The sequence below is a fragment of the Myotis myotis genome, unplaced genomic scaffold, assembly GCF_014108235.1.
Source record: "Myotis myotis isolate mMyoMyo1 unplaced genomic scaffold, mMyoMyo1.p scaffold_m19_p_18, whole genome shotgun sequence".
Lineage (NCBI taxonomy): Eukaryota > Metazoa > Chordata > Mammalia > Chiroptera > Vespertilionidae > Myotis > Myotis myotis.
Genome location: NW_023416322.1, coordinates 4,806,487 through 4,828,056, shown reverse-complemented (window position 1 = coordinate 4,828,056; position 21,570 = coordinate 4,806,487). Strand labels below are relative to the sequence as shown.

Below are 21,570 nucleotides of genomic sequence, written 5' to 3'. Positions count from 1 at the left end.
TCATGCTTTCCCTGGTGGGCAGACCCTTGGGGATGTGGGCCCAACAATCCCAAATTTATTGCCAACAGTCTTAGCCCAAGTTCTTCATAAGTAGTGCATGGTATTTCTGTAACACTAGGGGTTTTACTGATTTATTCTCTACCTTAGTCCTGTTAATCCCTAACTCCAGGGAAAAATCCTCACCTGGGGAAACAACTTTTCTCGGGGAGGTGGTCCTGGTTAAAACACATAGCACTAAGAAGGGGAGCAAACATATGCCATATATGCCAGGTCCCTTGAAACATAAGCTGTGCAGATGTTTCTTCCCTGCAGCGACTGTGTCAAGCAGCAAGGGTGGCCCGGCTCCCGGCACTGTTAATGGTGATTATTTCAAGATGGTAGCATTTCAGATGATTTTTAATTATTGTCCTATGATTTATGTATTGTGAATTGTTTTTTTACATTGAGTATCCTATATAATAAAAGGCTAATATGCAAATTGTCCCCTGATTGGAGCAGGCCAGCCAGACCCCACCCATGCACAAATTTGTGCACTTGGCCTCTAGTTATATATACAGTCAGAAGAATGAGCCGTTTTTGTGGTGAAAGAAAAGTATTTAAAAGTCATTCATTCAGAGTCTGGTATAAAGATAAAATTTTTAAAGGGAAAAATTAGCAAAAGGTCTGATGTAATAACTAAACTTTATAAGAATTCCGAGTTTCCCAAGGTAATAAACCTCTAAAATGTGTCTTTAAATGCAGTGTTGATGCTATTTAGTTCCATGATTGAGTTCAGGGGCTTCATGGCCGTCTCGGGGGACTGACTCCAAGTAGGAAAGGCCAGGAAATGTTCAGAGCTGGGCAGTCTAGCCTTTGAGGACAATTAAGTACTTCAACACTCGGGTAACACATTTCTTTGTGTAGATTATTCATTTTCTTTCACTTTACAAAACTATTCATCATCACATTTATATTGGATGTTTCAAAATGTTAATACGGGGGAACCCTTACACTGGTTCCCCATCTCAGCCTGTTCCCCCAACACACACAGACACACACACACACACACACACACACACACCCCTCAATTCTCATATGAAAGTGCCCCTTCCCAACTGCAGTCCTACCCCTGCGTGGCCCAGGCATCTTGGCAGCCGTTCCCACAGTCAGGCTATCGGGAAAGTGATGAGTGCTAAACAATAGTGGAGGAAGCTGGAGCAAGGCGCTGGGCTGATAGCCCCACAGACGGCGGCGTCAGGGGCAGGTAAGGACCTGGGCCCGCTTCCTCCACAGGGGAGCTCGTCTGCTTTGCTCTGGATCAGGCTCTTCTTGAGAACAAAGGGTCTCGGCAGCCACGGCTCTGAGAGGGGGCAGGCGGAGGCGAGGCTACCATCATAAGAGCTGGTGCCTCCAGGCCTGCTTATGACCAGCTCACTCCCCGCTGTGGCCTCATGTGAGGACCCCCCAGAAGCCACTCAGCAGTATCCCGCTGGGCTGGACAATTCCCCTTAATGGGGGCAGCCTACACCTTCCTCTTGCTTGAACTCACTCTTATTTAAAAAAAAAAAATTCCACTAAAAAATACCCACTCAGTGCTTAAAACAGCAATAGTAGCAAATGTTTATTAAGCACTTCTAAAGTGCCAGGGGTCAAGCCAAATGCTTTACGCGTGTGAGCTATTTAATCTTCACAGTGGTTTTTGCCACTCCCATTTTACAGATGAGAAAACTGAGTAATAGTCACTTTCTCTAAGTCACATAATGCGTAAGTAGCTCATAGAATTCAAACCCAGGTCTAGCTTTCCCTTGAACCCATGCTCTTGACCTCTGCTCTATACAGCCACACACTGGGCTCAAGCTGTGAGCAAGGCGGGCGTGGCCCTGTCTTCATGGAGCTCACACTCTAACAGGAAGGAAGAACATAACAGGAAGGAAGAACAAAAGAGTTGATTGCGTGTGGAACATGGTGAGAGAGGAGAATGAAAGGACTCCCAGCAAAGAGCGCTGACCGCGCTGGCTGATGGTTCACATGTATTCGCGAGACACACACTGGAATATTTCGTGAACATAAGCTGAGTTTAAAAGCGTACTCTGGCTTACCAGTACCTTGCCTGAATCTTTGCTGTTAGGGAGCCGCCTGTCCGTGGGTGATTCAAGGCTCAAAATTAGTTGGGGTTGATGTGAGGAAGAAATGCATGTCAATTCAATGTGAAGGTTAGGAAACTTTTCTCCTTCTTCAATTCCTTTACTTCATCTTGTCCGATAATTTTGGAATTCCCTCTGGCAAGGAGAATGGGAGGTTCTCTTCTCTCTAAAACATTTCTTTTGACCACTACGCGGGGATTCTAAGTGTGACCAGTGATCCACGGGGCCTTTGAGAGAAAACAGAGGCCTTCCAGAGTAGAACAAGCACAGTCCTTCACCAGTTTCACCCCGCGGCCCCTTCCCTTCCCAAGCCTCAGCCTGGAAGTGTGCAGGCCGGAGATAGCAGAAAGGGCTAATCTTTGAGTTGGCCTTCTGGAATAGAAATTTAATGACAAAAAAGTACATGATTGTTCATATTTCTATCTGTCGACATGAGAATCAAACGTTACATTTTCATTCTAAGAACTCTGGTAAATAAAGGATTTGCTCCCTAATCTGTTTCTGCAAAGACAGCAAAAGATAGTGTCAAACGTATTCCAACTGCTGGAGCATCTTCAAGGCAGGAGCATGGAATGGAACTTTATAGAGTGCTTACAGAGGGATGGGGAACGTCAGAGGTTTCATAGGAAGCTTATAATTGCCAAGTCAACAATTTTGGTGAAACTGCAATCAATCTCTGTGCCGCCTGGCGAATCCCCTCTGACCGTTTGATTCATTTCAACACTCAAGTACTTAGCCCCTCCGACATAATGCAGCGGGAGAAAGAAGCTTTAACGGGGAGTCCAAAAGTCTGGGATCTAAACCCATTTGTTAGCTGCTTGACCTTGAGTAAATTCTTTAAACTCCCTATTCTTCAGTGTCTTTATCTGTCAAATAAAGGTTATACTTACCTGACAAGGTCATTTAAAGGATCAACACAATAATTTTAGGGGCCTTACAGTAAATGACATCCCCACTCTGTCCAAGTTAGGAAAAAATGGGAGAGCCAGGTGCAGGAGCCACGCAGAAGGAGGTCAGTATATGACCTTTGTTACTGACGAAACCTAGTTCGAGCGCTTAGCTTACCGTGTACAGCAACAGTGGGCTTTTCTTCAGGGTCACACCAGCAATTTCAGATACAGCTGTGCCACCGTCAAATGGCGAGCAAGGAGGAGCAGGTTAAATCCTAGCTTCCCACCTGCCCACAGGCAGCTCCCCAGGAACAAAGTGGGGAGGGGAGGGCAAGGGCGGAGCTACTCATACCCCCATGACTGGTGGGTCATTGAAACTTTTGCCTTCAGAGGCCCCTTCTGCATAAAAAACAGTAAAAATTACTTATACTAGTATGGTATTTTAAAACATCTTCTTTGACCTAACTTAAATGTTTCTTTTCCTATTTAAATTTTTTTTACACATTTTTGTGGCCCCTAAAAGTATTAGGGACCCTAGCCACTGTGCCAAATAGATAAGTTGGCTTTGCATGTCCAGTTCTTGTTCCCAAATTTCCCCAAATCCCCTCCTCCTTTCTTGGGGAGTATTGAGTGAGGCCCAATGGAGGAACTAGGTGTTGCTCCAGAAGAAGAAATGAATTCAGGAGCCAGGGTGGTCCCTAGACCCCCAGGTAAAATGCGAAAAAGAAATGTGTGACGTAGCCAAGGTGAATCAGACATTCTCACTGCTCCCAAGATCTAAATAAAACACAAGGCAGTGGGAAATAAATGCAAAGTTGGAGAATGAGTCATATGCTGAGGAATTTCTAGAAACAATTCCTCCAGGTAGTGATGGAGCTTGACCTTGAAGTATAAAAGATGTTTCCTAGACAAGAAAGGCTGGGGTGGGAGGAGAGGTCATTTCAGACGGTGAGACTGGCTAAGGATGTGGTTTCACACACGGGATGTTCTGGGAATGGAATTCAGGAGCGTTCACTCACCTTGTTCTTCTGGCTCAGAGGACTCTCCGTTTGACGCACTGTTGTTTTATAACAACGGGTAGAAGGCAGGAAAGTTATCATTTATTCAGTATCTACTATGTTTCCAGGGCTTTATAAGTATCACCTCATTTCATCTTCACCCCAGTGGTTTGAGGTGGATCTTATCGCCCCCACTTTTTCAGACGAGAAGGTTGACACCTGAAAGTAGAAATGACTTACCGAAGGCCAGAGAGCCTAGTTGGCATCTTTAGAAGATACAACCCAGGACACTTGATGGCCAGACCAGGGCTCTGTTCCCTGTTTCCTTGGAGATTTCAAAGGGGTTTCCTAAGGGGCCTACAAAGGGGAGTTCTTACAATTGTATTGTAGGTAGAATGTTGTCTTGGGGCTTCATTTCTGGCATTCCACTAGCCACTCTCGGACTCCGGGACATTTGTCCTTTCTTCGCCCTATCCCTGCTGCCCACCGCCCGCCCCCCCCCCCCCCCCCCCCCCCCCCCGCTTTCATCTGTTGACGGTGCTGCCTTTCAGGACCCAGAACTCTGCTCTTCTAGGGTCTCTGCTTATGATTCCCCAGAGGGATTGGTTCTAGGCATCCAACCACGGATGCTCCTGCCTGCCTGTCCCAAGACCATGCTGGGCTTTAGGAGCTAACATTTCATGGTCAAGTAGCTAATATTTAGGAAGTACCTGCTCTGCGCCATGCACTGGGCTTGACGTGTTCTCAGATATATTTTTATTCTTTCAACATTCCTCTGACATAGGCATTATTAACATTTTACAGATAAGGACCCTGGAACTCGAAGAGATCGTGTAACTTGTCCAGGTGACATGAATTTAATCCCGAAAGGCTCCAAACTCTCATCTTTAGCCACGATGGGGTCCAGCCTCTTATAATACTTAGAGCTTTACATCAAATCTTTTCGGTATTTGTGAGAAATCGGCCTCTCTGTTTTTCTCCAATTAATTTCAGTTTCTCAAAGTTGTTCATTATCTTTCAAGTCATCCTTTATAGGCATGGCTCTTAGTCTCTCAGAATTTTGTCATTTGGCTGTTTCCTGTTAAAAAATTACTAATTATCTTATATCTGTGTTTCATTCAGTCCTTTGGTTATAGATATACAACAATATAATTGTTATGTATCTGTTTTTTAATTGTCCTTTTGCTTCTTGCTTTCTTTCATCTTCTCCTTGTAATGACCAGAAGATAAGGATGGAAATTTGAATGTGGAATTCTTAGGCAGGAAGATTCTATTTTTTCCCCAATATATTTTATTGATTTTTTTACAGAGGAAGGAAGAGGGATAGAGAGCTAGAAACATCGATCAGCTGCCTCCTGCACACCTCCTATTGGGGATGTGCCCGCAACCAAGGTACATGCCCTTGACCGGAATCAAACCTGAGACCTTTCAGTCCGCAGGCTGATGCTCTATCCACTGAGCCAAACCGGTTAGGGCGGGCAGGAAGATTCTTTTCCCTCTAGCAGGACCAAGCCATGAGGAAGCATCTGTGGGTTTTGTCTCTTAGCTTTCATTCCCCTTCTTCATCAACACCAAAATTCTGCTTGGGAGGCCCTCCCTTTCCTGTTACTATTAGAGGGGGTGTAGTGATGGTGGAACCACATTGTCTCAGCTTCAATCCCAGCTCCGCCACTAGACCATCTGGGCAAACTTGGATTGGTAACTCCAGCTCCTTGTGCCTCAGTTTCTTAATTATAGTAGTACCTACCTCATAGGGCTACTGTAAGAAGAATAAAATGTGTAAATATAGTGCTTAGAACAATGCCCGGTAGAAAATAAACATACCATACATATTAGCAATTTTTATCATCAATCTTTCTCAAGGCTAGGATGAGGGAATGTTCTTTTCCTGACATTCAAATCTTGAACAGCATGGGAAAAAAGACAAAATTCCATTCGAGCTGATTTATTTGGATAATTGTGTCCTAAGAAATGGTTAGTTACTTCCTGCTCCTGGGATCTCAGGACAGCCCTTGTTCTGGTCCTTCTTGAATCTGGATCTTCAGAAATTTCTTTTATTCTGGACCCACACCCAAACTTTCAACTGATTTTCCTCCTCTTCATTTTCCTCCTCCTCTTTCTTCTCCTTCTACTTTCTCTCCACCTTCCCATCCTCCTCTGACCTAAAATAATAAGCATTGATTTCTGATACTTCCTGCCAAGGAACGTTTACTGAGCATCCCTTGAACATGGCCCCTTAGCCTTGGCTTAAATACTTCTATAGGACAATTCTCTCTCTCATTTTTAAAACATTGGTAAATTATGAAAGTACCTCCTTATATCAGGCAGAAAGCCTTTATAGGACTCTGGAGCCAGCATGTTTGGGTTGGGAGCCTGGCTCAGTCGTTTAGTTGCTGTGTGGCTTGGACAAGTTGTTTAGCCTCTGTGCTCTGGTTTCTTCATCTGCAAAATAGAGGGTAACAGTAGTAGCCAGTTTATGGTATTGTTGTCAAGACTCAGTGTCACGATGTTGTGAAGCACTTAGATGCCGGATAAGAAGAAGTTCATGTTAGCCTTCTTCCTCCCCCTCCTTCCCATCAGCCTAAGCTCCTCTCTGTGGTCTACACTGAACAAACTGGGAAGATCCAAACCTCAGTCTTCACCTTGCCGGCCTCATTACCTCATCAAAGTTAAGACACAAGCAAGGCTTTGTGTTAACATTTGTCCACTTCCATACATAATTTTAATTATGAATAAGTCCTAGAGATCTACAGTAAAGCATAGTACATACAGTATTTATAATACTGTATTGTGAACTGAATTTGTTAAGAGGGTATAATTTATATTAAATGTTCATATCAGAGAGAGAGAGAGAAAGAAAACTTTTAGAGGTGATAGTTAAATCTATGGCATTGTTTATGGTGATTTCATAGATGTATACTTACTTTCAAACTCATCAAGATGTAGACACTAAATATGTACAGCTTTTTTATATGCCAAGTCTACCTCAATAATAGTAAAAAATAATTATCCAAAAGACATATATGCATAACCCATAGACACAGACCATAGAGTAGTGATGGGTAGAGAAAAGGGAGGGTCAGACTGGGTGGAGGAGGGCAAAGTTGGGGAAACTAGGGACATCTGTAATAGTGTCAACAATGAAAATAAAGAACAAAATAAAAATTAAAAAAAAAATAGAATGTTGGGGGGAAATGACCCACTTCCCTCCATGCCAGGGCGGGTCTGTGAGCCTTTGAGCACTGCCTGGGCCTGAGGGTGAACACGGGTCAGAAGGAAGATGGCCCAGAAGGTGCATGAGCACAACAGCATGTGAATCGCCTTTGACCTCTCTGGCTCGTTCTACCCAGGCTTGTGACAAAGCTGACCAGGCACTTCCCACACTTTGCCTGCTCTGCCCTGGGGTCACGGGCACTGCCCTGTGCTAAGCTGTTTCTGGCTATTGACACGCCGCTGACATGCCTGAATAATGATCACTGATGGGAAGAGCTTTCCCCGTGGCACGGAGGGCAGGAATCTGCTGGATAGAAACATCCGTTGCATGGCACTTCGCATTTGTGACACATTAGTTCATTACGATATAGTGATGGATTGTCAGAGGCCGAACAGCCATTTTTCAAAAGGCATAAGGACCCGTGTTACGACGAGGACAGTTTAGCTTAGAGAGGTTAAGGGACTTGCCCGAGTCACACAGCCACCAAGTGACAGAGCTTGTGTTCCAGTTGAGTTTACCGTTCTTTGTGTTACGCTGGTTCTGAGGCTTTGTGGCTGCTGGTGGGTGATTCCTGTGATTGCATCACTTTGCCCTTGAGGCCACGGGACCTTCAGTAGCCTCTTTCTCAATGGTCAGCAAAGACATCAAGAAGTAGGTGGGTAAGGTAGGAGGGAGGTTGGGGCGGGGGAGGAGCTGAATATAAAAAGTGAAGGGATTCGCCCTAACTGGTTTGGCTCAGTGGGTAGAGCGTCAGCCTGCGGACTCAAGGGTCCCAGGTTTGATTCCGGTCAAGGGCATATACCTTGGTTGTGGGCATATCCCCAGTAGGGAGTGTGCAGGAGGCAGCTGATCGATGTTTCTCTCTCATCGATGTTTCTAACTCTCTATCCCTCTCCCTTCCTCTCTGTAAAAAATCAATAAAATATATAAAAATAACAATAAAATAAAAATCATCATTCTCCCCTTTAAAAAAAAGTGAAGGGATTAAGAAGTACAAATTAAGAAGGTAGTTACAAAATAGTCGCGGGATGCAAAGCACATAGGGAATATAGTCACTAATATTGTGGTAACTCTGCATGTGTACTAGACTTACCCGGTGATCATTTGGTAAGTTATGTAAGTGTCCAATCATTATGTTGTACACCAGAAACTAATATAATATTGTATGTCAGCTGTAATTGAAAAATAAAATTTAAAAAAGAAGCAGGTGGTCTGAGAGCCCTTGGATTTACAGCCTTTCTATTTAGAAATAGGGGAACTTTTGGATGCAGGACACAGCTTGTAACTGGAAAGACTCATTATATTTGCTGAGGCTGCAAGGGTGCCCCGGAGAGAACGAGAACAGACTGGTGAATTGGATGGAAGTGGTGTCATGGGGAGAGTCACGTTCCATTGTCTATTCATCCTCCCAGTTGTGACGGCCAAGAGAGCCTTCTCGCTGAGAGGCTTAGTCTTAGAGATCTTTCCAGAGATTTTAAGGAAAACAAGTTCTTTGCTGGTCTCTGGTTGGACTTTGTTAGGTTCAGCGCTCCCAGAGTGAATAAAGAGCCCAGGGTTCTATGGTGGAATGCTGCTGGGGCCCTTCCAACTCTGCTTTTAAGCAACGGTGCATCCTTTACTTCCCAGCCCTGGACTGGCAGTCGGACCGAAGTTACCCAACCCCGACCTCTCCCTGTAATTGCTGGGGCTGCTAAAAGCTAGGAGCAGGTGCCAACGCAGAAGAGCTTGTCTATTGAGCGTGATCCAGGATAAGGCACTGAGAAATCACCCCGTAGATCCCCAAAAACTGGAGGACAGTCCTGACTCATCCCTTTCCTCAGCTCCCGCAGAACAAATTAATGTAGGATGTAAAGCTCTTAACAATCTGGCTCCAAACTCTGGCTTCTTTGCAAGCCAAGCTCTCGCATACCCTTTGGTCCAGCTGTGTAGAATTATCCTCTGCTCTGTCCCACTTCATGCCTTTGCTCATGCTGTCGTATGCTGTCTGGGATATACTCCCCGTTTCTCTGTCTGGAGAACTATTCACTCTTCAAGACCTACCACATGGCATCTCCTCTGTGGAGCTTCCCTGGCACGTTCATTGCTCGCCCCTTTCTCATTCTGCTCTTGCTCTACTGTAACTTCTCACATTGTCATACAGTTTGTTTTGTGGTGCAGAGACAGTGAAACCAAACTGCCTGGATGCAAACCGCAGCTCTACCACTAACCAGTGGGTGACCTTGACAAGGTCTCTGTTCTTGCTTTCCTCCCATGTGAAATGGGGACACTAATACCTATGCCACAAAAAGTATTATGACGATTAAATAAGCTATTGTGTATTGAGGATGTAGGCCACAGTCTGGAACTATAAGTGTTAGTCATCATGATCATCTGTTTGAAGTCATCTGTCATGATTCTCTACTATTCAGGTCTATCTGTACTTCAACCATCATGATTAGGCCCCTTGCAGACCTGGAAGTGAATGGAAGTCTCTCTCTGCACCCTTTCCGACATACATGGTTCCTGTTTTCCATTCTGTGTTCCTCTGAGGTCAGAACTCCAACTCAATTCCCTTTATAATCCTTGCCTCTCCTTCTGGCATCATTGCCCCACCCCTATGGTCCAGATACACCTGTTGGAAATCACCATGTCCTAGTAGGCTTTGCCCTCTAAACCAAGGTATCATTTTTCTCCCAACTAGTTGTCCATGCCTGTGGGACTTGCAGCTGGCAACATCACTCAATTGGCTCTCAGAGGGGTCTGGGAGCACCTGCCACTTTATGACACCTCTAGATTTTATTTCTTTTAATGATTGAGTCACTTGAATATCTAGTTCCCAGCACAGACCAAACTCTGTGGTTTTTTTAAAATGGATGGATGGACGATGGAACAGTGAAGAAATAAATGGATCAGTTACATGTGGGCCATCCATCTGCTTTAATACACCCTACACATTCCCACAGGTTAGTGGTCAATGTGGTTGGCTGCAGCTAGGTTTCCTGTTACTGACAGCAGAAAGCTTCCTCATTGAAACACACCTCCAAGCATTGGCTCATTTCTATTCTCCTTCTCGGGCATACCCTTGAGGTTTCCATGCAGTGCCACCATCCGCAATTAAAAATGCCTAAGAACATATTCTGTATTCTCCAAAGTGCTGATGCAGAAAGGAGGGGAGCAGCTATAAGAGCACAATAGTTGGGCACCCAAAACACACTTCAGCTGCATGTGGACAGAACCAAGTACTTTGGGTCACAGAGACATCAAATTTTAGACTGGAAGGAACAGCCAGTGTAATTTAGCCCAACCCTTTCCTTTTACCACGATGGAAACTGAGGGCCAAAGAGCATTAGTGACATCTATGTCTTGACTCTGTGTGTGTCCGTTAGGCCTGAGCTCAGGTATCCTGAATCTCTGAGCAGCGCATTCTCCCCGACCTCACTGTCCCATTAACACGTGTCTTTAATGCATGTCCTCGCCGTCACAGGCAGAGCGGGTACCTCAGTCCCAGGGGCACGTGGGAGCTCATGGAAACCTGGGCAGGACTGGAGGCAGGAGGCATCGGTGGTAGTTGTTCTGGGCAGCAGGCTGGAGGGGGTGGCAAGAGCTTTTCCAAAGTTTGGCTTAGCTGTTCAGGATTTAAACTTCTACCCCTATTTACCTATAGAAATTGTCTCCCACGGTTTTTGAAAGGCTTTCCAGGCGCTGCCAAGGTCACTCTTATCTCCCCCAGTGTTTCCCCACTCACCCCGCACACTTCCTTTCGTGTGTCTGTGCGTGGTGGGAAGGGGTTAGTAGAACGAGAGAGGCTGGAAGTTTTTGTTTTGTTTTGAATTGTTTTGTTCAGAAATTCTGCTTTTTCCCATGAGCTGTTTGCAAGGCTTTGAAACGAGGGCTCAGAATCCCATGGAGGAACTAATGCGAGGCAGAGAGAAGATTGGCCCCAAATTACCGTGTCTTAGAGATTAAAAAGGCACTGCTTACCTTCAACGCGGTGATAGTTATATTAGTAGAGAAATGAAATGTCCAATAACAGGTCATTATAATGACCTTTGGTAAATCCACAGAGTAGGAAACTATGTACCCCAAGGACTTGGCAATGGGTGGCGAGTAAGAATTGCTGAAATCAGCCAGGGGGGTACCTCATTGATTTCCTCTCACTGCACACCTGACAGTCACTAAAACAGAGAAGATGTTTCTCTATTGACATAGAACATGTCTCTGGAATATTGCTAAGTGGGGGAAAAAAGCATAAAACAATGTTCATAATGCAATATAAATTTCAAATTTATTAAAAATATATAGAAATAAAAATGTGGTGGATAAAAAAGTAGCAATATTTTAACTGTAGTTATAGGTGATTTTTAACTCCTGTTTATAATTTCCCTGTATTACTAACATTTTACAATATCACACTATTACGTTTTATAGTTAGGAAAACACTATAAGGGTTTGAAAAGTAAAGCTTTCTGTTTGTGGCTGGGCTCAGAGTTTGGTTTATGAAAGGGATAATGCTGAGCTGGTCAGTCCTTGCATTAGGAAAGTGAGGTGATCAATAAATGTTCATTTTCTTTCATATGAAGAAAGAAAGGCAGATGAGACATTCTCAGTGTGTGTGTGTGTGTGTGTGTGTGTGTGTGTGTGTGTGTGTTTGGGGGAGTGGGGAGAAACTCCAGGATCTGAAATGCTGAAGGGCAAGATGTATTCCTGGAGTTCCCAGTCAGAATTTGGCATCATTATTTCCCAACCAGAGACCGTCTTACTAGGTTGCTAGAGTCCTCAGTATTCTCGGCACTGTTGTTTAAGCAGCATTATGCCTTAAATAAACTTTTAGGGGCTAGCCTGGGAAGCTAACCATCCTTTACAACATTATTTCCATGGGAAAATATGCTCTAAATTCCACATCGCCAATTCATATCAGAGCTTTCAGGATGAAACCATTTTCAGTTTGGAGACTTGCAGTCCTTTCCCCTTTATTCACTAACTAGAGGTCTGGTGCACAAAATTCGTGCCTGGGTAGGGTCTCTAGGCCTGGCTGGAGATCAGGGTTGATCGGGGCTGGGCTGATTGGGGCGTGAAGGCCCTGGTGGGGTCGAGAGAGGAGGCGACGGCCACCCCAGGCATGGAAAAAATGGACGCCGATGCTAATGCCACCGTCATTGGTGCCCTCCCCCCCCCGCCCCCCCCCCCCCCCGGCCCCTGATCAGGGCCTGCGGCCAGGGGGAAGGATGGGGGCATGGGAGGTTGGCCGCTGGCCCAGGGGAGGGAGCTATCTCTTGGCCCCCCTGGGAAAGGGGCCACATTTGCTGCCACCCACCCCCAGTTCCCTGTCCCAGCCCAGGGCCTGGCCTCAATTGGGCGATCGAGGCCTGCCAGTGGGGGGCAGGGACTGCAGGAGGTTGGCCTGCTAGGGGAGGTTGGCTGTGGGAGTGCACTGACCACCAGGGGGCAGCTCCTGTGTTAAGTGTCTGCCCCCTGGTGGTCAGTGGGGCATCATCGCTACCAGTTGTTCTAGTTTTTCTGGTCATTCGGTCGTAATGGTCACTTAGGCTTTTATATATATAGGTTATTTCAAGAATTCCCTCTTAGTTTGTAATAGATTGCAGACTTGTGAACAAATCCTTTAGCTTATGTTTCATTTGTTAATCCAGCACAGTCACTAGGTTTTCAAAACTGGAAGGATCTTAGAGATGGGTACCAATAATTTTTAAATGAGCATTACTTCCCATTAATTGAGCTGCTAGAGTTGCCCAGGGATTGAGAAGTTATGCTGGTGATTTATGTCTTCCCAGCACTCCTCTTACTCTCACCATGATAATTAATTTTCTGGGTCAACTTAACTGGGCTAAAGGTGCCCAGGTAACCGGGTGTGTCTGTGAGGGTGTTTCAGGAAGAGATAGCATTTGATTCAGTAGACTGAGTAAAGAGATCTTCCCTCACAAACTTGAGTCAGCATCATCCAATCTGTTGAGGGCCCCAATGGAACAAAAAGGCAGAGGAAGGTTGAATTCTCTCTCTCTCTCAGCTTGAACTGGGGCACTCATCTTCTCCTGCCCTCAGATATTGGAGCTCCTGGTTCTTGAGCCTTGGGCTACTAGGACTTATATTGCTTCCCCCCTCCAATTAGTTCTCAAGCCTTTGGCCTTAGACTGGGAATTGTCTCATCAGCCCTACTGGTTCTCAGGCCTTCGGACCCAAATTAAATTATACCACTGGCTTTCTTGGTTCTCCTGCTTGCACATGGCATATCTCAGCCTCCATAATTACATAAACCAATTCTCATAATATCTATCATCTATCTATCTATCTACCTATCTATCTATCTATTATCTATCTATCATCTATCACCTATTGGTTCTGATTAATTCTTTCACTTTCCCCAATTGTTGGGAAAGGCTTTATGGAAACAATTCCTTATTTAAGGCTGTGCACACATTTCCCCAACATATCTACAAATCCATTGAGGTCAGGGCTAAGTCTTGTAGTCTTGAAGCTCCCCTAGCACTTGGGACATGACCATCTAGAAAGTACTTAGTAAATACTTGGAAACCTTCTGAGGCAGTGGGAAGACTACTGCTCTAGGTGTGATGAAAGCTGGGAGCTGGTCTCGGTTAGCTGTGTGAGTTTAGAGAAGTTGCAAAACCAAGGAATGGACAAGCTGATCTCAGAGGACTTTTCCATATCTGACAAGTAAACACTGAACTGAGAAGTACACGGCGTGTCTATGGGCAGATTTCAATCTGTTTGATAAGAGACTTCTAGGTCAGGGAAGATGTAGCACATTGTTGACTTCGGTTAGATTTGTTTGCTGTTTCAATTACTTAGGAGGTGAGTGGAAAAGAATCTTTTTTGATCTTCTAGACCTGGAGCAGTGATCTTTGACCTCTTCTGGGTCAAGAAAACTTTGTGAATCAGACAAAGACTATGCATGGTCTTTGTTTATGCATATGGGGTTCTTGAGGCCCCATAAAGACCACCATAGAACTTCTAGGGGTCCATTCATGTAATACTAAAATTGTCTGGCTAAAATTCAAATCAAGTTCACTATTTGGCCAAAGATGTTTAAAAATAGCATAAGAACAAAAGTTTTTGCATCTCCTCTCAAAAACCTTCAAGACCTAAGGTCCCCTCTCGCTCTTGGAGACAAGTTGTTCCAGGAACTAGAGAGGTCAAGAAATCATGTCTTTTCTCTAGTTTTTAAGCAGTTAAGCTCCAGGGACTTTCAGTTCAGTGCCCCAGCAGAGGTTAGAGGATCTATCCAGCACTAAGGGAAGTCCCCAGGTTTCCTCTATTATTTGAGAAATTTGGCTCCTGCTCTTGACCTTGGCCTCAGTATCCTCATTTGGTCCAATCACCCTTTACGTTCTTTTCAAACTCCAGCATCTTGCTATCCGTGAGTCCTTGATGCCTGTGTGGCACTGAGACAACCTCTACGAAGTCATGATTCTGGATTCTAATGTTGGTCTACTGCTGTCACTGAGGAAATTTCTGTGCACAGGGTAAGTTTGTAGAGCAACCTGCCTGAGAAGCATTCGGTTTACTAGAGGCCTTTAAGGGGAGGGCAGAGACCAGAGTCTTGGGGCTTTTCTGCTCTGCTCTAAGAAGAAACTTCTTAAGAGCCATCTGAGAAGGCAGATGTCCACTGGGCACATATATGCATCTAAATGAAACCCTTGTCCAGGGGACCAGGAAAGGCAGGCCAGCACCAGGGATTTAGCTGTGCCTTGAAGAAAAAGAAATCTCTTCTCCAGTCTCGGCCATTCTCCCACTTCCATGACTCACCTCCTCTCCGTCCAGAAAGTCTTGTACAGAAATTAGTTTATGGGTCCTGTCCAGAGGTCTTTAAGTAAACAGTGCTCCAATGTCCTTTCAGCCACCCAGACAAGCTTAATTTCAGGCCCCAGGGAGGAAGCTAATGACTTGTAGTTACTTTGCTATTGTTTTCCGAAAACAATTTGACTTCCTTTCAGATTAGCCTCAGAATTCCTTCTTTACAAGTCAAGGTCCTGGAGCCAAGGAAGGGCTGAGCTCACCAGCTCAGCAGCACAATGCTACAGGGCAAGATCTCCTTTCTGCAACAAGCACAGAGGCCCCTTGGGGGTGGGAGGCAGGGAACTCTGGAGAAGGACGGGACCTCTGTGCCTCTGCTTCTCTCCTGAGAGCTCACCTCCACCCAAAAAAATGTAAAGGTAATGAAGGTGTTTGGTGTCCCAAGAACAAATTTGTGAAGAGGGTGTTATTGTGACCATGTGACAGACAAGGGTGTTGAGCTCAGTGGTTTGCCTGCCATCACACAACCAAGGGACAGGACTGAGATTCTGTCTCCAGTTTCCTGACTCTGAGTTGCAGTCCTTTTTTATGACCTCTTTTGAAGAGGCCATGCAGATGCAAAGAAGTCATCTGTCCGGAGCTGTCAGAGTTTGGTCTATCTTGTGAGAACTGAAAACTACATTTGAAATTCACTTGGTGTGGGGTTTAATCGGTAGAACCCTGTCCCTTCTCTTCCACTCCCCCACATACTCCAAAGCTGGGGTTGGATTGAATCTGGTGTTGGGGGAGCCATTTCTGAACCTCCCTCCTGCTGGAGAGGCACCATGGAGGTTCTCAGCCAAGTGGCCAGTCCCTCTGGCCATAAAGAAAGATCCCTACTGGGTTTTCCATTATGGAGGCATCTTGACTCCTTTTTTTATGGCACCTGTGGGACTTATTTTTGGAGGGAAGTGGACCTTCTTACATTTTTGCTACTGTTGATCACCACTCTGCCCCCTACTCTACCACTACTATCACTTAGAATCAAAGCTGGTAACCCTCTAATCTCTCGTACCAGTTTGTACACTTGCCCACTTTAGCACTCATTACATTACATTCTACTGACTGCTGCACAGCCCATGTGTCTCATTCATCTTTGTATGCCCAGTTCTCGCACATGGCATGTCCTCAGTACACAGTCACCGAATTATTGGTTAGTGATTGACTCTACAGAGAAGATGGTATTCTTCAGACTCTGGGAGGAGGGTGCTGGAGGGAAGTGTGGGTTACCCTGGAAAAGCAGTTGTTATGTTCTCAGACACAAAGGGAAGGTGACATGTGACTGTTACTTGGGGTGTATGCAGTGCACAACCTGTATGACCGTATATGGTGGCCTTACTCAAAGGCCGCAATGAAGGCGGGCATAATAGTTACAGCTATAACAATGGTAACACCATGTTATTCTATGGTGAAACTTTGAACTCTTTCCAAAGTACTTTCCCTTCTATAATTTGACTTTGATCTTTAGAAAAGATTTATGATTCGTTGCATGCTATATGTATGTATTTATCCATATCTATTTGTCATCTGCCTACCAAGATATATATGTTTTATATGTGTATTATATATATTTATTTAGCATTCACTATACATCAAACAAATATATATATATATAATTCAATTTCATAACCAATCTATAAATTTGATAGTTACTGTCATTATCCTTTTATAAGTAAGCCAGAAGTGGTTGTAAGGGAGAAAAAAAATTTTTCCCCTACACTGTAGGTTCATTATTTAGGAGCATGCAAATTAAATTAACAAAGAGAGATCAATGGGAGAAAAGGAGGCTTATTTGTATGCATAGAGAGCTAACAAAAGTATTAGCTTATTAAATGATTAAAATTAGAGGCTTTTAAATTGAACTTAGTAGGGGGAAAAAGGAAAGAAAAAAAGGCTTCTATGGGAGGAACAACTAGGTTTTTTAGGAAAGACAAGTAAGTTTGAGAAGAACCAATGGGAGACAAGAGAGTGTGTGATACCTTCTTCATGGCCATGGGGCTCCCTCAGAGGGGTGGTTATGGCAGCCTCCTTTCCCAGTGTCCGCTGCTTTTAGTCAGATAAAATCCAAGAAGGTTTCTTTCTGCGTCTGATGAACCCCAAATATCTTCAACTTAAAATAATCGTCATACCAACTCTGAGTTTCCAAATGAGTCCCACATGGCAGAAGTCCCCAGACAGCTGCGGAGTGGAGGAGTCAAGACCTGAACACAGACACTCTTACCCACAGGGCTATTTGCCTCCAGTCCCATCCATTCGGACTTGTATATTTAGCTGACTGTGATACTAATCTTGAAAACATAGTCTTAATCTCCTAAATGTCTCTAACCCTCTGTAATAGCTTGACACCAGCAGTTAAAGTTGAATCTAGATACCAATTTGGGAGGAGATGTAAAAACCTTTGTTCTTGAATTAGGGTTTGACTGCCATTGGTTAAATTATCAAGACAGGCATGGGGTACTGACCCTCTAGTTTACATGCAAGGAAATGCCTTTATTCTGGAGTGATTTACTTGAGGGCACCTGAGTTAATAGCATTTTTGAAAGAGTTTCTTGACCTTGTATTTTATGATTTTTGCCACTGGAACCATAACCTTAGACTTGACTGAAAAGAGCTTTCAAAATAAAGGAGAAGCAAGCTCTTTTGTGAGGTAGGAAGGTGAACAGTAGATCAAGGATTTGTTAGAGGAGAATGAGGTGTGCTCCAGGTATGCACTGCAAAACCTAGACATTGCTTATAATCGAACCACAATATCATATGACACTCCTAGTTCTTGCTTTCAAGCATGTCCCTTCAGATCTAGAGGGCAAATACCATACCAGCATCGTAACGGGACAACCAAGGGGTCCGAGCTTCCTGTCACTACTTGAGTCAATTCAGCAGAGACAGGGTTGAATCATCTATGAGTGTTTATTCCAATCCTGCCGGCAGCATGGGAGGGCAGCAGTCAACCACAAACATCTGCGCTGCCCCCCACCATAAGCCAGCTGCTTATATTGGGTAGAAGGACAAAGATGACCTGGAGAAGTAGGAATTACAGGCATGGGGAAGTAGGCACAGGATAATCATGACAGGTGACAAGTCAGGAGGGTGGGTGCCCCTGGGCACCCCAGGACCAGATTGCAGGTAATAGGGGCTGGGAGTGTAAAGAGCAAGTGCCTCCAGGACTAGATTGCTTCAGCCAGGAGGTTGTCAATCTTTCCATGATGATAGGCAGTTCTTGGGAAAGGAGGATGGACTGCATTCCAAGGTTAGCTCCCATTTCCCTCCCAGCCAGGTTAGAATGTGCCTTCTTAATCAGAACAAAACAATCATGGCTAACAGAGCATGATTCATATTTCCTATTTTACTTCTTATAACTAATAGCTAGTCCTCAATCGTATATTTCTGCCCCTAACAACGTCACCAGGGAAAGGTCCGAACTTCTGTGTTAGGATGAAGCCCCTGCACCTGGGACCGCAGAGCTACAGTAAGGGTGCACCCATCAGCTGCCTCCATGCCCAGCCTTCAGTGGGAAGGATTTGGGTTTTCCCAACACTGGGTTTCTTCCCCTCCTTGCCTCACATCCACGGAGGCCACTGACTCAAGCCAACCACAGACAGTTCTTAAGTTTGGGTTCCCAAAAGGTCACATCGGCCTTACACCCAAACAGAGGTATGGATGTGACTTGAACCTTTTCTTTGGGATTAAAGCTTGAGATGTATTGGGAGTAGATTCATAGGCCAAAGCACCAGAGACAAGGAAGTCTGTATTTCTTTTGGTTTCTGCTCTTGGAACAGGGTTTCCTTGCCCACTTTAGCCACTCTTTGGAAAGTAAAAGTCTTAAAGGGAACCACCTACTTATGTCTGCATAAATACGCGTGACCTCAGCCCACTAACCATGGCTCCAATTACCAGTTACGTCCTCCCAGGAGGCACAGGGGACTCATTGCTCTTGCAATTAGATGCTTACAGAACTTATTTGCATGTGTTATCATTGTAGGCTCTGAGGGAGAAGGCTCTTTAAACATCTGGACCACAGTGTCTTGGGAAGGATACTCGTAGATTCACTGGACAGAAGAGACATTGGAAGGTCTTCTCATTTGCCCTCTTGCCTCTAAGGAGAAGCAAAAGGAGCAATTTTCAAAATGCCACCTTTAAAAGGCTTTAGAAAAGGTGATTGTGTTTCTTTCCGGAAACCTCAGGTGGTGCATCACCTTCATAGTCATAGCCAAACACAATCCCTCCAGCTAGGGCAGGAGTCCATTGTTCTTGCACCATCTGCAGCTCTATCTGCTCCCCCCTGGGGGCCTTGTTCTCTCCTCTCTGACCAGGCCAGTGTGTTTCATGAGAATTTCCTCTACAGCCCTGGGGGGAAAGCGCCTGATGTTTTGGCATCAGGCAGACCTGTTTTTGACTTCCTGGTTTTGGGCAAGTTACTAAATTCCTCTGAGTCTGAATTTGCTTTTCTCTAAAATGGGAATACTACCACAGTATCTCTCTGACAGTGTTGTGACGTGAAAACGCCTGGTACCTAGGAGTCCTTCGATAAATGTGCCTTTCCCCATCATTGTAGCATAACAAAGAGATGACTCTGTCTGAACCTGTTTCCCGAATGATTTTTTCCTCACATAATTAAACACTATTATATCATTACTAGAGGCCTGGTGCACGAATTTGTGCACTGGTGGGGTCTGGCTGGCCCACCCCGATCAGGGCCGATTGGGCCAGGCTGGCTTGGGGGAGGTGACATGGGAGGTTGGCCAGCCATCCTGCCCCTGATTGGGGTGGGGAGCTGATTTTTGGAGGGACCGGCTGGGGGCAGGGCCGTGGGCAGTTGGCGGGCAGGCCCCGCCCCCTGGTCAAACTCCGGTTGAACTCCCGGTCGAGGGGACACTTTGCATATTAGCCTTTTATTATATAGGATGCATTGAGGACAAATCCATATAGAATATGGCCATTTATAGTCATTGTTTTGTATAATGAGCTCTTTCCTGCAACCAGAATGTCAGCTCCTTGTGGACAAGGGATGGCCTGTGTCTCCCCCTGAGGACAGGCTGGACCTGCAGGAGTGGCCCATGACTCCTGGTCCAGGAGACCTGAGGGATGGTTCACATCCTCTTCAGGAGGTCAGCTTCCTGTTTCCCATCTCCAAGTGAAATACTGTGAAGAGTGCCTGGCACAAAACCTGGCACGGAATACACATTGAAGAAAGTCTATTTTGTCGTCCTATTTCTATAGCCTTTCCCTGCCGGTGCTATTTACCAATTCTTTGACCAGATTTTGGCATCCTCTCTAAACCTCCTCTGAGTTCTGCGTGTTTTTTAATGTGTGGAACACAGACCTCGGCACCTCTTTCTAAGACCCGTTATTAAGCTGGACGTGAGGATAAAGGGGAGGACGTGGTAGACCCTCAGTTTCTACCCTTGGCCCTTGTCCTACCCTCCTTTTTGGGGCACCGGCATCTGCTCATGATGTCCTTCTGAGACATGCGGTGACTGCCAGATTCAGCCCTTTTTTTAAAATTGATCTTAAAGGATGAAAAGAGAGAGAGAGAGAGAGAGAGAAATCGATGTAAGAGAGATACACCAATCAGTTGCCTCCCGCATGTGCCCTATCTGGGAATCAAACCCGAGACCTTCCAGTGCGTTAGATGGCACTCCAACCAACTGAGTCACACCAGCCAGGGCAGATTCAGTCCCTTTATTATTATTATTATTATTATTATTATTATTATTATTATTATATTTTTTAAATCCTCACCCGAGGACATTTTTTTCCATTGATTTCTAGAGAGAGTGGAAGGGAGGGAGGGGGAAGAGAGATAGAGAGAGAAACATCGACGTGAGAGATACATAGATTGGTTGCCTCCTGCATGCGCCCCTACTGGGGCTGGGGAACCTGCAACCCAGGTACCTGCCCTTGAACCCTCAATCCTTTGGACCAAGGGCCGATGCTCTAACCATTGAGCAAACAGGCCAGGGCAGATCCAGTCCCTTTAGACAATCACCTTATATGCAAGCCCAAATAACATTTTCCTTGATTTCGTCAGTCTTTACCAGAGCCTGGGAGGGAACCAGGTGAGGAATAAACCAGACTGCTGGAGGCCCTGCCAAAGCAGCTTAGCTCCGGGCCATCAAAATACACTCTGCCATGTTTGCCATCCTGAGCGGAGGGCCTGGCTGCAGGCTGCACGACTTGAGTTGGATGATTTGAGTTCGAGATCTTTGTCTTTTCCCGCTTCGATCCTGACTTCCTGCACCCCCGCCAGTGTCTTCGCTGCTTTACCTCCACCTGCCAGCGGAGAGCAGTAACCTCCCGTGCCCTGTGCTCTCTCTCCGGGACCAGGGGTGTGCCTGCATTTCGGCAATGGCTTCCTTCTGGGTGTTCAGAGGGAAATGGCACTCTTCCTTCACCCCGGCCCTGCCCCCAGCTGGGCTCTCCTTTGGCAGCCAACGAGCTAGGAATGACTGCTCCGTGAAGCCTTCCCCACTCTCAGCTGAGACTTACGGGCTCTGGAACGGGCCAGAGACAACAGGGTGTGTCCAGGAGCCTCGGCATTTGTTGAGTGGCTGGGAGTAAGA

General features: G+C 45.4%; 1 protein-coding gene across 2 annotated transcripts in view; it reads left to right on the top strand.

Annotated features, from left to right (window-relative positions):
* GJA5 (gap junction protein alpha 5) overlaps positions 1-21,570 on the top strand; it is a 45,737-nt gene that overhangs the window by 6,514 nt on the left and 17,653 nt on the right. The window contains exon 1 of one of the 2 annotated variants that reach the window (XM_036344500.1): positions 14,588-14,700. The exons of the other annotated variant lie outside the window; for it this stretch is intronic. The gene's annotated coding sequence lies outside the window, so the exon portion shown is untranslated. Of the gene's footprint in view, positions 1-14,587; positions 14,701-21,570 lie in introns of those variants that run through there. 2 annotated transcript variants of the gene reach the window in all.